This window comes from Ornithorhynchus anatinus, unplaced genomic scaffold, assembly GCF_004115215.2.
Source record: "Ornithorhynchus anatinus isolate Pmale09 unplaced genomic scaffold, mOrnAna1.pri.v4 scaffold_80_arrow_ctg1, whole genome shotgun sequence".
Taxonomy (NCBI): domain Eukaryota; kingdom Metazoa; phylum Chordata; class Mammalia; order Monotremata; family Ornithorhynchidae; genus Ornithorhynchus; species Ornithorhynchus anatinus.
In genome coordinates this window covers 1,253,482-1,267,369 of record NW_024396936.1, presented here as the reverse complement: position 1 = coordinate 1,267,369, position 13,888 = coordinate 1,253,482, and the positions used below count along the sequence as shown (strand labels likewise).

The window sequence follows — 13,888 nt, the reverse complement described above, 5'->3', positions numbered from 1 at the left end:
ACAGAGAAGGTCACACAGTAAGCCATTAGCAGGGCTGGAATTATGGAAAAGGACACAATTTAGCATTACCCAAGGGTAGGCAGGGGCATCAGAGGAAACACCTAATTGTTCCATGTCCATCTCCTTGGATGCTCATGTTACTACCCCCTCTACCATCACATGGTTTCCTACCACAAGGCTCCAAATTAAGGAACAGGGCTGTACAGGCTGAAGGGGGTGAGACAAAGGAAACAGCATGGCCTAAGGGATAGCGAACAGGCCTGGGAGTCACAAGGACCTGGGTTCTAATCCCAGCTCTGCCACTTGTCTGGTATGGGACCTTGGGCAAGTCACAACTACTCTGTGCTCCAGCTGCCTCATCTATAAAATGGGGAAAAAGAGTGTGAGCCCCATGTGGAACAGGGAATGGGTACAAACTGATTAGCTTACTACAGTCCCTAGCTCATAGTAAGCACTTAACAAATACCACAAAAAAAAAAAGAAAAAGTGGAGGCCAGAGTTGAAGAGGGAGGAGCAGCAGTACCATGAGGCCAGAGATGCCTAGGAACATCCTTGCCCCGAGGACAGGAAGTGGGGGCGGGGCGGGGAAGGGAAGGGGGGGCAGAGTTTTGTGACACGCTAAGCAGCCTTCTCTGTCCCAGTAGGTGCCAGCCTCCTCCAGAAAACACTACTGGATGTTACAGATGCAGCATGTCCCACTGGATAGAGCATGAAACTGGGAGTCAGAAGGACCTGGGTTCTAAACCTGATACACCATTTGTCTGTTTGTGACCTTGGGCATGTCACTTCACTTCTCTGTGCCTTGCATCTCTCATCTACAAAATGGGGATGAAGACTGGGAGCCCTAAGTGGGCTAGGGACTGTGTCTGAAATGATCATCTTGTAACTACCCACTGCTTAGTACAGAGCCTAGCATGTAACTAGTGCTTATAAATTTCAAAATGATTTGCTACTTGTTCATCAGACACAGTACCACAAAGATTAATGGTAGTCCCTTGGTCCTCTTATCTGCCTTGCCCATCAAACACACAGATCTCACTGCAGCTCTGTCCTCACATCCCAATTGCACCATGGGGAGAAGATGAAAGGAATTGGGATTATTGTGTCTTCAGTTCTAAGTAGACCTTTCCCAAGCCACTGACCCGCAGTCTGTTCTCTTTGCCCCACAAGGACTGGGGAGAAGGATATGGGAGTTTTTGGGCCTGTGGAAAGGAGCAAACTCCAAATCCATCTGGCGCCAGATCAGGTGTACCCCCTTGATGCTCTGAGCCCTCAATCCCTGGGAAAGGCAGCCACGGAAAGTGGTCAAGGCTCTCCATCTCTATTCTCTCGTCTAGAAGTAGGGGATCAGCCCTGCTGATCTCTCCAAGTCTTTTCCCAATAATAATTACGGTATTTGTTAAGCGCTTCCAATGTGTCAAGCACATATGTTCTAAGCGCTGGGGTAAAATACAAGGCAATCAGGTGGGGACATCCCATGGGGCTCACAGGCTTAATCCCTGTTTTACAGATGAGGTAACTGAGTCACAGAGAAGTTAGGTGGCTTGGCCAAGGTCAGGCCAGTAGGCCAGTGGCGGAGCCAGGATTAGAACCCACACACTCTGACACCCAAACCCATGCTCTATCTACTAATCCTAATCATCATCATCATGGTATTTGTTAAGTGCTTCCTATGTGCCAAGCACTATTCTAAGCGCTAAGGTAGATAAAAGGTAATCAGGTTGTCCCACTAAGCCATGCTGCTTCAAGGTTCTATAAGATTCTGAGATCCAAAGACTTTTCCAAACCCTTTGTGACACTGAAGAGGATTTTTCTTCCGCCCTCCACCCCCAGCTCCCCCGGTTCAAAAAATATCTTAGAAAAGTGGCCACGCAAATCTGTTGTGGTCTCCGTGCTTTTTTGTTCCGGGGCGCGGCACCTCCTCCCACTTGAGATTTCTCTCCGCCCCCCGCGGCCTCAAGACTGTAAGCACCTCGTGGCCACGGAACGCGTCTACCAACTTGGTTGCATTGGACTCTCCAGAACGCTTAGGCCAGTGCTCTGCATTCAGTAGGTGTTTGAGACATACCACTGACGGATCGATCGATTGCCTCCGGCGATGGAGAAAGGGGCGGGGTTGGGGCGTTTGCATACCCATAATATACGGCGTTCGGGGCATTGGTCAAATCATCGATGAGTGGACGAAAAATGGAAGTCCTTCTGTGGTCTGCCTGTCCAGCTTCGGCCTGTGTGTCTCCCACCCCAGCGGTCCCGACCTGCCCCCGCCCCCGGGGCGTGAGCATTCCTCTCAGAAAAGGAGTTTGCGAGGCGCCAGCGTTGGCCACCGTGACCTAGTTGGGCCTGGCGGCTGTCTGGTTGGCTGGGTGGTGAGGGTACGCGCTTCCCCCCGCTTTTCTTCAAAGCGCATAGACCTTTCGCCTTTTACTAAAGATTTCCGTGGAGAGGCGGAACGGAGAGACTGAAGGTAATTTTTGCAGGCCCCCTCGTAGTGGAGCCTGGTTCATCCCGTCTGAGAAAGAGGGCTGTGCTTCTCTAAGGGTGGATGCTTCAGGCAGTTGGGGTCTCCTGAGCTTTGTCCACCTGCTGAGGCCGTATGGGGTCGGAGCCTTTCTGGACGTGCACCTCCTGGGAGAAGCGGGAGCTAGCCGTCCCTCATGGTCGTGGTTCCCAACGTAAGATACTCCCCACCACACAGATACACACACACACACGCACCACTCACTTTCCTGCTGCTGCCGCAGTCGACCGGCGTAAGAAGATGGGGCTCCGCATCAGTGGCCCAGGCTTATCATGTCACACTTCCACAAATATCATCAGTGCTGGGACAGAGTACAATGAAGCATCCTTGGTCTCCATTTCCCCAATAGCAGCAGGTCGCTGCTTAAGTTGGTGGCCATTTGGGGCCGGGGGAGGAGGGGGGCGGAAGGGGGGAAGGAGAGGTTCCCGACGGGGATGCTGAAGGGATTTCTGATTTAGCCCCCAGTGTCGCCGCTCTCCCACCTCGCCAACCACTCTTCCCCGGCCGGGGAAATGCAGGACGGTTTCCCTCGCCCATCCTCTGCCAGGGGTTAACTCCGGGGAACAGCGCTAGCTCCGAACCCCTCTGGTAGGAAACGATCCCAAGAGGTCCCCTTCCTCAACAGGGTGCCTCATAGCAGGGTTGGACGGCTGCTGCCACCCCGGCCCCCACCCGACTAGGGACCTCGCTCTGTTGACCCGCTCCGCGCCTCGAAAACGAATCTTTGACTCGGTGTTCAGAGCAGTACAGGGACCCGGGAATCCCTTGGACAGAGGGGCAGGGAAGGTGACTCCCCACTCTCTCTTATATTGTAGTCTCCCATGCGCCTGGCCCAGTGCTCCACACCCAGTAATCGCCGCCCTCACTCAATTACCGTGGATTGGCCGTTTATCGCGTTGAACGGATTGGGTGAGCCCCTTGTGAATGCATCCCGTTGAGTGCCTCATTAGCGTTATCAAGTCCTCTGGGGCTCGCTAACGGATCCAACAGCCAGGTCAAGTCCCGTTTAGCCGTTGGGGATCTAGGCCTACCCACACCATCCTTTAGCCCTTGGGTCTAGAGGGCGATGCAACTGTCCATTCCACATTTGATTCAGCCTCAGTTCATCTCCTTTTCTCCTTTTCTCTCTTGGAGTGGTATTTGTTAAGCGCTTACTGCGAGCCAGGCTTACTAGATTGTAAGCGCTGGGGTAGACACAAAGTGATCGGGTTGGATACACGAGGTAACTGATGCCAAGAGACGTTAAGTGGCTTGCCCAAGGTTACCCAGGAAGTGTCAAGTGGCAGAGCAGGGATTCAAACCCATGTCCTTCGGACTCTCAGGCCCGTGCTCTTGAACCACTAAGCCACGCTGCTTCTCCACGATAATTCGATGGTTGTCACCTCATTATTTCATTATGGTCTAAATGTCTTTGGGGCAGAGAACGCGTCTTGTGCTGCTGCCGTACTTTTCTGGCCCCTGCTCTCCCTTGCAATTGAATGAATCCCTTACATCCTGACATAGAAAGCGACCCCCTAGGATACCTAATAATGTTGGTATTTGTTAAGTGCTTACTATGTGCAGAGCAGTGTTCTAAGCGCTGGGGTAGATACAGGGTAATCAGGTTGTCCCACGTGAGACTCACAGTCTTAATCCCCATTTTACAGATGATGGAACTGAGGCACAGAGAAGTTAAGTGACTTGCCCACAGTCACACAGCTGATAGGTGACAGAGCCGGGATTCGAACCCATGACCTCTGGCTCCCAAGCCCGGGCTCTTTCCACTGAGCCACGCCTAGCGGCGAAAGACTGCTCAGCTCATAGACCAGTCCCATTTACCGGAAAAATGTACCAATCGCTTTGATGCCTTGGGGAAGTTGAGCACATGGCGACTCTGTGGTGTCCACATACACCTATCCTACATCCTGTGTATCTCTTCTTTTCTGTGGGCGACACAAGGGAAGCGGCAGGACATTGGAGAGCTGCCTTTCCTGGTGAGGCATGGAAGGATGCGGGTGGGACAGAAAGAGATAGAGAGAGGCAGAGAGAAAGAGAGAGAGACAGGGTGAGAAAGAGAGAGATAAATAAGCCGCGTGGTATAGTCGGAAGAGCACGGGTTGGGAGTCCAAGGACATGGGTTCTAATCCGGGGCCCGCCACTTGTCTCCTGTTTGTACTTGGGCAAGTCACTTAACTTATTGGTCCTCCACCCTGGCCCGCGCGAAAACACACGCAAACATGAACACACACACTCACACACACACGCACACACACACTCACACACACTCACACACACACACTCACACACAAACATATCAGCGTTTGGCCTCGGTTACAGAGCGCCAGGATGGCCGTCGGCTTCCCGATTGAATTAGGAGCTCTTGAATTAGGACCTACATGACATAGGTCCCTCTCGCCCCCAAATCCTTCTCCTTTCCTTCTCGGAGGGCGCCCGCTTCCACGTGGATGCCGTACTTTCTAGCCGAATTGGCTCATTTTCTTCTCCTTCACAATGAATTAGTGAATAAATGGGGCTGCGACCCGCCGGGGAAAGGTTGAATTTCGGATCTTAGTCCCTGAGGCCAAGCAGGCAGCCTATGGTAATGATAAAGATAGCATGCAGTTTCGGACTACCCCTTCCTCCTCTTTCCACCTTCTCTCCCCGCCCTCTCCCCTCTCTTCCCCCCCCCCCGCAGCCCCCACCCCACTACCTCCCTACCACCCAGCCACCTCATCTGTCCAAAGACCCTGTCTCACCACTTTCCCATCCCTCACACTAACTCACGACCAATCCCAGTTTTCTTCTATTATTTCGCACTGCATCGAGAGGAATTGATGGCAACACTACCCAGGGGGAAGCTGGGGCATAATGGAGTCTGTTCACAGTTCGTGGAGGGCCTTAAACTAGGGAATTCAGAAATCTGCTGGGCTATCTTCAGTCTTTCCTTCCTTCCTTCCTTCCTTCCTTCCTTCCTTCCTTCCTTCCTTCCTTCCTTCCTTCCTTCCTTCCTTCCTTCCTTCCTTCCTTCCTTCCTTCCTTCCTTCCTTCCTTCCTTCCTTCCTTCCTTCCATTGAGAGCTTGCTGTATGCAAAGTACTAAGTACTGAGCGCTTGGGAGAGGACAACATAACAGCAAAACAGATATATATATATCCTCCTCACAATGTGCTTACCGACTAAAGGGGGAGATGGACATTAGTAGGAATAAATCAATTACAAATATGGACAGTGAACTCCATCATCCCCAGCAGCAGCAGCAACTGTGTTTAGCAATCGCTCCCTCCTGCTCCCTTGGTTCCCTGGGTCCAGGTGTCTTCCCCGCTCCCGAAGCTTCTCCCCTAGTCGCTGCTGCCGGCAGATACCAAGATCTGAGATCTCAACAAAGTTCAATAGTCTCTTCATAAGGAAACCAAAAATCGTTTCAAAACGTCTTTTCCTGGATCTAACGTTTCCTCCGCTTGCCCTCCGTCCCGTCCCAGCATCCACTCCTTACTTCCTCTCCCCGGGCCACCCCTCCCCTCCCCCCACCCCCTTGAAAAAACCGAACAACTATCCTCTGAAGTTCTTCCCCTTAGGCGCCACGGGTCTCACTTTCCCCTGGTTCTTGAACCGTCTTCTCTCGGGGTGTCCCAGGGTTCTGCTCTCACCCTTTCCGAATCAGTCCTTCTTGAGCAGGCTCTCTCCGTGTCCTTCTGTCTTTCCATCCCTTCAGGGACTAGAGGCTCGCTCCTCGGGAGGCTTGACTCGGGATCTCCATTGTCCAGGGTGCCAGACCGAATCCAGAATCGCAAGAGGTTTAACCGATAGTTCATCCCCAGTTTTACAAGAGTGGAAGCTGAGGAACACAGATTCCAAATTGCCTTAGCCCAGATCACGCAGAACAAAAGTGTCAGAGCCGGTACCTGGGCCCAGGACGCTCTCCTCCCATCCCTGCGCCCTTTCCAACTCGCTTCGCTACTTCTCGAGGGTTGTGTGAGGTTTCTTGGAAGGCAACGGAGCTCCGAGAATCCAGAGCGACCGACGGTGGCCAGAATAATCTCGGCAGGCACCCTTTTGTGGCACCTCTGGAGTATTGCATCGGCGCTCAACAGATGCTTCACTTGTTTTGTACTTCGTCATCCTCCATGGCGATGTCCTACCGGGAATATATTTTCTGTCTCTACAACCATCTACTTCGTCCACCTTCTTGGGAAAGGGAATACGTGTACTACGTCCCGCTGACACCTCCAACTAAACAGGTCCAAAACACAAGCACTTCTCTTCTCATTCTATCCCTGCCCCAGCATCTGCTTTTTTATTTCTTTACAAGAAATATTATTTTTATAAGCCCTTGGTATGTGCCAGGTACTGTATTAAGCACTGAGGTAGATTCAAACGAATCTGGTTGAGCACACTCCTGTCCTACATGAGACTCACATACTTCACCTTCCCTTTACTAATGAGGCAACTGAGGCCCCGAGAATTCTGTCATTTATTCATTTATTCAATCATATATTCAATCGTATTAATGGAGTGCTTACTGTAAGTATAGCACTGTCTTCAGACCTTGGGAGAGTGCACTGTAACAATAAACAGACAACTTCCCTGCCTACAAGGAGCTCCCAGTCTGGAGGGGGAGACAGACATTAATATTCAGAAATAGATAAAGAAAGAAACGTCTAAATTAGTCCATTACAGAGAGCTGACTTGCTTGAAGGGTGACATAGTGGAAAGCCGGAATTAGAGCTCTATCCACTAGATCAAGCTGGGGTTGAAGCAGCGTGGCTCAGTGGAAAGAGCTGGGGCTTTGGAGGCAGAGGTCATGGGTTCAAATCCCAGCTCCGCCACTTGTCGGCTGTGTGACTTTGGGCAAGTCACTTCACTTCTCGGTGCCTCGGTTACCTCATCTGTAAAATGGGGATGAAGACTGTGAGCCCCACGTGGGACAACCTGATTCCCCTGTGTCTACCCCAGCGCTTAGAACAGTGCTCAGCACATAGTAAGCACTTAACAAATACCAACATTATTATTATTATTGTTATTATATATAACATTATTATTATTGCGGGCCCGCAATCTCGGTGTCATCCTTGACTAGTCTCTCTCGTTCACCCCACACATCCTATCCGTTACCAAGACCTGCCGGTTTCACCTCTACGATATCGCCAAGATCCGCCCTTTCCTCTCCACCCAAACGGCTACCTTACTGTTACGGGCTCTCGTTATATCCCGGCTAGACTACTGTGTCAGCCCTCTCTCTGACCTCCCTTCCTCCTCTCTCGCCCCGCTCCAGTCTATTCTTCACTCCGCTGCCCGGCTCATCTTCCTGCAGAAACGATCTGGGCATGTCACTCCCCTTCTTAAACAACTCCAGTGGTTGCCTATCGACCTCCGCTCCAAACAAAAACTCCTCACTCTAGGCTTCAAGGCTCTCCATCACCTTGCCCCTTCCTACCTCTCCTCCCTTCTCTCTTTCTACCGCCCACCCCGCACGCTCCGCTCCTCCGCCGCCCACCTCCTCACCGTCCCTCGGTCTCGCCTATCCCGCCGTCGACCCCTGGGTCACGTCCTCCCGCGGTCCTGGAACGCCCTCCCTCTTCACCTCCCCCAAACTGATTCTCTTTCCCTCTTCAAAACCCTACTTAAAACTCACCTCCTCCAAGAGGCGTTCCCAGACTGAGCTCCTCTTCTCCCTCTACTCCCTCTGCCATCCCCCCTTTACCTCTCCGCAGCTAAAGCCTCATTTTTCCCTTTTCCCTCTGCTCCTCCACCTCTCCCTTCACATCCCCACAGCACTGTACTCGTCCGCTCAACTGTATATATTTTCGTTACCCTATTTATTTTGTTAATGAATTGTACATCGCCTCGATTCTATCTAGTTGCCATTGTTTTTACGAGATGTTCTTCCCCTTGACTCTGTTTATTGCCATTGTTCTTGTCTGTCCGTCTCCCCCGATTAGACTGTAAGCCCGTCAAACGGCAGGGACTGTCTCTATCTGTTGCCGACTTGTTCATCCCAAGCGCTTAGTACAGTGCTCTGCACACAGTAAGCGCTCAATAAATACTATTGAATGAATGAATGAATGAATTATTATTATTTGTTTTTCCACCACTCTGGGCCATACCAGTTTCCTTCCTGTCTCCCAAGCCTGATTCTTTGGTGTTGTGTTTGACTCAATCGATGGATTGATCATTCACGTTGATTGAGAGCATTCTGTTGTATGCCCTTGGGGCAGTACAACAGAAATATATTCCCTGGCCACAATGAGCATTCACTCTACAAGGGGAGACAGACTTCAATAGAAAACAATTACTTATGGCTATTGATGGAAGTGCTGGAGGGTTGGGGACTGTGGGGAGGGGCTCAGAGTGGCCGCAGTGCTGCGCAACGCTCCCCTTTGCCACTCTGAGCATGGGCCACACCCGCCTTTATGCGCCCCCAACTGCCGCGAGCCAGGCCACGAGGCACTCCTGGAATGGTAGTTGGACAGGTGGAGATGAACGCAGTCCACAGTGAGCTTCGGAATACGAATTCCAGAGGTCTTTGAGGCTCGAGCCTCCACAGAACCCTCTCGACAGGATTCTGATGGGCTGGGTCAGTGCCTTGGCTGGGCTCCAGTGAAACCCGAAAGAGAGCATGGGGACTAATTAGGATTCTCTCCCGCGGGAGCACACTGGAGAGGGCCAAGTACAGCCGCCTGAACCAACTTGGAGTGGGCTCCTGCCAATGAAAGGATGTTGGGTCTAAGCACAAAGCCAACCTTATTCACTTCAAAAGTATCCTTTCCTGCCTTGACACTGCCCTCTCCTCTGCCAGGCAAAATTACTTTTCTCCCCTCATTGACGCCCATGCCCATCACCCCCGCCAATTGTTCCGGACTTTTAACTCTCTCCTCAGGCCCCCTGTTCCTCCCCATCCCCCATCTCTCACCCCAAACGATTTGGCTACCTACTTCATTATGAAAATCAACACTATCAGGTCCGAGCTCCCCAAAGTCACCCCTCCCCCTTCTCCATCCTCCCCGCTCCCAGCTCTCTCCCCTACTTTCTCATCCTTCCCTGCAGCATCCTCAGAGGAGATCTCCTCCCTCCTCGCAAGTGCCACCCCCTCCCCCTGTGTTTCAGACCCCATTCCCGCTCACCTTGTAAAAACTATGGCCCCTTCCCTCCTCCCCTCCTTAACTTCTATCTTTAACCAGTCAACCAGTCACTCTCCAATGACTTCGTCCCCTCTGCCTTCAAACATGCCCATGTCTCCCCATCCTAAAAAAACTCTCTCTTGACCCCACTTCCCCTTCCAGTTATCGCCCTAACTCCCTCCTACCCTTCCTTTCCAAACTTCTAGAACGTGTCATCTACACTCCCTTCCTTGAATTCCTCAACTCCAACTTTCTTCTGGACCTCCTCCAATCTGACTTCCGTCCCCTCCACTCCACCAAAACTGCCCTCTCAAAGGTTACCAGTGACCACCTTCTTGCCAAACCCAATGGCTCCTACTCTATCCTAATCATCCTCGACCTTTCAGCTGCCTTTGACACTGTCGACTATCCCCTCCTTCTCAACATTTTATCTAACCTTGGCTTCATGGACTCTGTCCTCTCCTGGTTCTCCTCTTATCTTTTTGGCCGTTCATTCTCGGTCTCCTTCACGGGCTCACGGGCTCCTCCCCCTCCTCCACCCACGAACTCTAGGGGTTCCTCGAGAGTCAGTTCTTGGCCCTCTTCTGTTCTCCATCTATACTCACTCCCTTGGTGAACTTATTCGTTCCCACGGCTTCAACTATCATCTCGATGCAGATGACACCCAAATCTACATCTCCTCCCCTGTTCTCTCCTCCTCCCTCCAGGTTCGTATCTTCTCCTGCCTCCAGGACGTCTCCACTTGGATGTCTGCCCACCACCTAATTCTCAACATGTCTAAAACTGAGCTCCTTATCTTCCCTCCCAAACCCTGTCCTCTTCTTAACTTCCCTGTCATTGAGGACGGCACGATCATCCTTCTCGTCTCACAGTCCCGCAACTTTGGTGTCATCCTGGACTCAGCTCTCTCATTCGCCCCACACATCCAATCTGTCACCAATACCTGCCAGTCTCATTTTTACAATGTCACCAAGATCCGCCCATTCCTCTCCATCCAAACAGCTAGCGAGCTGGTACAAGCTCTCATAATATCCCGACTGGATTATTGTCTCAGCCTTCTCTCTGATCTCCCTTCCTCCTGTCTCTCCCAACTCCAGTCTATTCTTCATTCCCCTGCCCGGATCATCTTCCTACAGAAATGCTCTGGGCATATCACTCCCCTCCTAAAAAACCTCCAGTGGTTGCCTATCAATCTCTGCACAAAACAAAAACTCCTCACTCTTGGCTTCAAAACGCTCCATCACCTTGCCCCCTCCTACCTCACCTCCATTTTCTCTTTCTACTGCCCACCCCGTACACTCTGCTCCTCTCCCGCTTACCTCTTCACTGTCCCCCGTTCACGCCTATCCCGCCGTCGACCCCTGGCCCACGTCTTACCGCTGTCCTGGAATGTCCTCCTTCCTCACATCAGCCAAACTAACTCTCTTCCCCTCTTCAAAGCCCTACTTAGAGCTCACCTCCTCCAGGAGGCCTTCCCAGACTGAGCCCCCCTTTCCCTCTGCTCCCCCTCTTCTTCCCTCCCCTGCCCCGCTCTTTCCCTTCCCCTCCCCTCAGCACTGTGCTCATTTGTATATATCATTTATTACCCTATTTATTTTGTTAATGAGGTGTACATCCCCTTGATTCTATTTATCATGATGATGCTGTCTTCTTTTTGTTTTGTTCTGTTTTGCTTTGCTATCTGTCTCCCCCTTTTAGACTGTGAACCTGTCACTGGGCAGGGATTGTCTCTATCTGTTGCCAAATTTTACATTCCAAACCCTTAGTACAGTGCTCTGCACATAGTGCCTAATTTGGACCGATTTGGGGGTCTCTGAGTTTTCTGTGCTACACCTCACAGGGAGTGGTTGCATGTACTTAATAAATACCATAATTACTATCAATCTCAATCGGAAAACAGCCTGAACAACTGCCGCCCACGCTTTCCACGCTGTGCCCAATGGCGGCGGATCCCGCCACTTGGCCCGATGGAAGTGGTAGTTAGGCAGCCGGTGGTGAACACCATCAAGAGCGAATGTCAGACTACAGCTTCCAACGGCCTTTGTGCCCCGAGCCACCATGCCACCCTTCCTCTGCTCGCGACATGGCCTGCTTGGCTGGTTGGTTTGCCTGGGCTAGACTCCGTCATAATAATAATGTTGGTATTTAGAGAAGCAGCGTGGCTCAGTGGAAAGAGCACGGGCTTGACACTCAGAGGTCATGGGTTCGATTACTGCCTCTGCCACTTGGCAGCTGTGTGACTGTGGGCAAGTCACTTAACTTCTCTGGGCCTCAGTTACCTCATCTGTAAAATGGGGATGAAGATTGTGAGATTCATGTGGGACAACCTGATTACCCTGTATACCACAGTGCTTAGAATAGTGCTCTGCACATAGTAAGCGCTTAACAAATACCAACATTATTATTATTAAGCGCTTACTATTACATTGGGGTTCGCAGCCTGTGGAAGTGGGTAAACAGCTAATTCCTCCCCAGTTTTCCAGGAGTGGTAGCTGAGGAACGCAGATTCCAAACTGCCTGGGCCCAGGTCACGCAGAACAAAAGTGTCGAAGCCGGGACACGGTCCCAGGTCTTCCTCCTCCCAGACCTGCGCCTTTTCCAACTCTCTTCGCTGCTCCTCGAGGGTTTGCGCGGTTGCTTGGATGGCGGCGCGGTTCTGGGAATCCAGAGGAGCAGAGGAGGACCGTGGCCAGAATAATCTGGGCAGCTGCCCTCTTGTGGCAGCTCTGGAGTATTACATCGGCGCTCAGACAATGCTTCAGTCCTTTTATACTTCGTCATCTTCTATGATGATCTCCTACAGGGTAAATCTTTTTTGTCCCTCCACCCACCTACGCCGTCCACTTCCTTTGGGCAGGGACCATGTGTACTACGTCCCCCTGACACTTCCAACTACCCACGTCCTACAGAGAACTCCTTCTCTTCCCATTCTAACCCTGTCTCGGAACCTGCTCTTTTATTTGTTGATTTGGTTTTTTTCTTCTAATGGTATTCATTCATAAGCCCTTGCTATGGCCAGGTACTGTACTAAGCGATGGGGTAGATTCAAAAGAACCTGGTTGAGCACATTCCTGTCCCACATGGGACTCATAGTCTCCTCCTTCCCTTTAATGATGAGGCAACCGAGGCACTGAGAATTATTTCATTTATTCGTTCATTTTTTCATTCATTTTTTTCAATCGTCTTTATGTAACACTTACTGCAATAATAATAATGATAATGGTAATTGTTAAGCGCTTTCCATGTGCCAAGCACTTTTCTAAGCGCTGGAGTAGATACGAGGTCATCACGTGGGGCTCACAGTCTTAATCCTCATGTTAATAATAATAATGAAGAAGGTATTTTTTAAACACTTACTATGTGCCAAGCACTATTCTAAGCGCTTGGGGGAGGGGGGAGGGGACAAGGTCATCAGGTTGTCCCACGTGGGGCTCAGAGTCTTAATCCCCATTTTGCAGATGTGGTAATGGTGGCACAGAGAAGTTAAGTGACTTGCCCAAAGTCACATAGCTGACAAGTGACGGAGCTGGGATTAGAACCCACGACCTCTGACTCCCAAGCCCTTGCTCTTTTCACCTAGCCATGCTGCTTCTCTTGTTACACATGAGGTAACTGAGGCCCAGAGAAGTTAAGTGAGTTGCCCAAAGTCACACAGCTAACCAGTGGACGAGATGGGATTAAAACCCACAATCACTGACTCCCAAGCACGGACTCTTGCTACTTACTTCAGAGCTTGAGAGAGTGCATTGTAACACATTCTATCTAGTGGCTTGCAGCCTGTGAAAGAGGGTTAACTGGTAATTCATCCCCAGTTTTACAGGTGTGGCAACTGTGCCACACAGATTCCAAAATGCCTTGGTCAAGTATACACCACACTATAGTGTTGGAGCAAGGACCTGGTCCCTGGTCTCCCACCTCCCAGCCTTGAGCCCTTTCCAACTCGCTTCGCTGCTTCTCGAGGGTTGTGCGAGCTTATGTGGGTGGCGGCGGGGCTCGGGAATCCAGAGGAGCCGGCCATTGCCAGAATAAACAGGGAAGCTGCATTACATCAGCACTCAACAAAATGCTTCAGTCCTTCTGTACTTTGTCATAATCTATGACAGTCTCCTAATGGGAATATATTTTTTGACTCTCCTCCATCCACATTGTCCACTTCCTTGGGGCAGGAATCATGTGTAGTCCATCCCACCAACTGCTCCCACTTCATATGTCCAAAATAGAACTCCTCTTTCCAGTCAAACCCTGCTCCTGCAGCTGCTTTTTCATGTGTTTCC

At 51.1% G+C, this 13,888-nt stretch overlaps 1 non-coding gene across 1 annotated transcript; it reads left to right on the top strand.

Moving 5' to 3' along the window:
* Positions 1-2,380: 2,380 nt before the first annotated feature.
* Positions 2,381-2,497, top strand: LOC114808979. Its single transcript, XR_003756727.1, has one exon. It is a non-coding gene; the product is annotated as a U5 spliceosomal RNA (small nuclear RNA).
* The last annotated feature ends 11,391 nt before the right edge of the window (positions 2,498-13,888 follow it).